This window comes from Benincasa hispida, chromosome 11 (genome assembly GCF_027475165.1).
Source record: "Benincasa hispida cultivar pf3 chromosome 11, pf3_genome.v1.1, whole genome shotgun sequence".
Classification (NCBI taxonomy): domain Eukaryota; kingdom Viridiplantae; phylum Streptophyta; class Magnoliopsida; order Cucurbitales; family Cucurbitaceae; genus Benincasa; species Benincasa hispida.
This window is the reverse complement of record NC_143488.1, coordinates 2831246-2834825: the sequence shown is the minus strand read 5'-3', so window position 1 is coordinate 2834825 and position 3580 is coordinate 2831246.

Below are 3580 nucleotides of genomic sequence, written 5' to 3'. Positions count from 1 at the left end.
TATGTGGTAGTTATGCTGTTTCTCTGTTTGTTTATGAAGTAATTAAAAACATTTGGTGAAATTAATTGAAACTGCCATGGGAAACCCATATCTTTGGGGGCAAACTTTTTCACATACATTGAAGATAAACTCATTATTAGCAAACCCTAACTCTAAACCCAATATTTCATATAATAATAATAATAATAATGGGGCAGTTAGGGTTTTGTGTTTTTAGTGCCCCAATTCATGCATGTCATTCCAAATTGTTGAGTTTGTGTATTTAATTTATATAACTCCCCCTTTAATCCCATATCCTAACTCCCTCCTTCTCTTATCTCAAATTTAAGATAAAAATTTTAAAAATAAACACTTATTCTCTTTTTTCTTCTGTTTTTAATATAAAAATAATTCAATAATAATTCACATCATACGTTAATTAATTTCCTTCCAATGATAGGACGATGTTCAAATGTTTATATCCATATTTATTGTACTAAAAAAAATTTAAAAAGACTAAAAATAAAAAAAAAAATTTACAAATGCATCCCCGAATAAAAAATGGGGTTAATAATTTGTGTCATCATCTTTCTAAATAAAATAAAAAAAAAAACTAAAAAAATCAAAACTTTCAAACAAAACTATTGAAAAGATAACCTTTTACAAATGCATCCTCAAGAAAAAATAAATAAATAATATTAATTATAATAATAAGTTAGATAGTTTGTGTTATCATAAATAACACAAATTGATGGAAGAAATAAAAAAGATGAAAATGGTTGAAAAATATGCCTAAAAATAAAAAAGATGAAAATGGTTGAAAAATATGCCTAAGTTCAGGTTGGAGGACCTCTAGTGTGTGAGACTAGCATGATAACCAAATAACTTGACCATCAATTATCATTTTAGATGTGAAAAATTTTCAATATTCTTGATATAATTATACTTAGAACACGGATTATAAAATTATTTTTTAAAAAACAATTGAAATTTTTAAATGTTCTAAATTTTCTTGTTCCTTGATGTAGAGTACATACTTTATGTCAGTTTAGCTATAAGATACGATTGATTAGTCAATGTTTCAAAATTTAAAGTTGGTTCATTAGAACCATATAAATCGATACCCATAACTCCCTTTAAAAAAAAAGGGAACCTCTTGCAGTGTACAAAATAAACTTTGTAGTTGAATACAACCGTTTCTTTTCGCCCCACATTGATAAAAATAGATAAACAGGAATTAATTGATAAAAAAAAAAAAATTAGTAAGAGACCTCGAGTAAAAAATGATCCTAGACTGCTATACATTGCTAACATTAAAAAAGAGAATAATCGAGAATCTCGAGTAACTACTCAAACCACTAAAGTAGCTAAAGTGGTAATAAACTCCATCAATAAAATGGGTCCTATAGAAAGTCCATTGATTCTCAATCTCAATAATTATGCTTAGAACACTGGGTATAAAATATTTTTTAAGAAAACCAATTGAATTTTTTAAAAAAGATCTAAATTTTCTTTTTCTTTTTCTTTTTTTTTTTTTGACGTAGAGTACATATTTTAGATCAGTTTAGTTATATTCAACTTAAGAACTATATTGAATTGGTAAAATATTATTACTATATAATGTTCTACATTTAAATAAAGGGTATATATGAAATAAAATTTATGTAATTTAATTATATTATACAATTATAATTTGTGCATTAACACAATTAAACACTCTTTCTAAATCATATATGGTGGAAGGCGATGATGGCCCATGAGCTTACAAGTTTTAGCTAATTTCAAGTCTATGATTAAAATTTTCCTACCCCACTATTTTTTTTAATTTTTTATTAAAACAAATTGAGTATAGGAGAGGATCTTCAAATCTAAATTCTTCCATGTTCTTTAAAAAAGAAAGACCATATGGCATGAGAAAAGAAACTAAAACTCCGATTTGATAACTATTTGGTTTTTTATTTTTTATTTTTGAAAATTAAGTCTATAGACACTATTTGTTATCTACTTTCTACCAATACTTTAAAAAACCAAACCAAATTTTAAAAACTAAAAAAGTAGCTTTTGAAAATTTACTTTTGTCTTTGCAATTTGGCTAACAATTCAACCATTATAGTTAAGAAAAATGTAAATTATTGAAAAAAAAAATTGGAGGAAATATGCTTAATTTTAAAAAAACAAAATGATTACCATATAGGATATAACATATTGATATATAATAAGATTGAAAAAAAATACATTTAAATGTTTAGTAGTGATTTTTTTTCATGCATTGTTTAGTAGTAATCGACCTATACTCTTTTTATTTAAGGTCCGAGATTCAGAACTTCACCATAGTTGTATTACTAGAAAGAGAAAAAAAAATGAAGAATAAGGAGAAAAGGTGTGAAATCCCCCCTCCATCATTTGTTTGAATTTCTTGGTATATATTCTTTAGTATTTGTAATTAAACATTACATCAATTATATATTATTCATTACTATTGGTACTACTTCATATCAAGATTTCAAAAATTTGAACTTTACCTACATATCAAAAAGGAAAAAAGTCACAAAAACCCTCAATGAAATAATTTGAAATATATCAAAGAATTAAACCCACCAAAAAGAATATTTTTTGGAAAGAAAGAAACCAAAAAAAAGTTATGAAGGTAAGCCACTTTTTATTGCAAAAGTGAGTTTTTTTTTTTTATTTAATCCAAAATAGTTTTAAAAACTTTATCCACATTATTGTGAATTTAATAATTAACTTCTTCAAAATGGAGGTAATCCCATTTCCATATCTTCTCCCACCTTCCTCTTTTAACCTAATCCTCCTCCAATTAATTTATTAATTAATAGATATAATAAATTCCTTGTCAATGAAGCATATTACATTGTTTTTAATCTAGAAATTAATAATAAAGACACACACATATATATATACTCACACACCTGTATGGAGAAGAAAAATTGCAGTTTTTTTAGGGAAAATTTTGAAGCATTTTTGGGGTAGGGACCATATATGTGTGTGTGTGTGTGAGTTACTAATGTGTTCATTGAATTATAAATTTGTTTGTCTTTTCATCAAGATCTGTCTGTGCTTCAGATTTGGCCTAACCCAAACTTGTCATTTCACAGTTATATTTCTCATGTATGTTTGTATTTAAACAATGAAAAAAAATAAAATCTTAGTTTAATTGGGGAGCTTTATTATCTTCTATGGTAATTTTTCTTTTTAACAATCATGGAAAGAAGTTAGGGTAATATTACTACAAATCTATGTCATGTTTGGATAGAATATATCACATTGACAACAAAAATTCTTTGAAGATGTTTGAGCTATTTGATAATTATTTTGTTTTTTGTTTTTATTTTTTATAATGAAACTTATGAACTTTACTTCCACCTGCGAATTTCTTCCATTGTCATCTACTTTTTGTCAATGGTTTAAAAAACCAAGCCAAATTTTGAGAACTAAAACAAGTAATTTTCAAAAAGCTGCTTTTGTTTTTGAAATTTTGCTAAAAATTTAACGATTGTAAAGTTGCAAATTATTATAAGAAATGTAGATAAAATAGACTTAATTTTCATAAACAAAAACAAAAAACTAAATGGTTATCAAA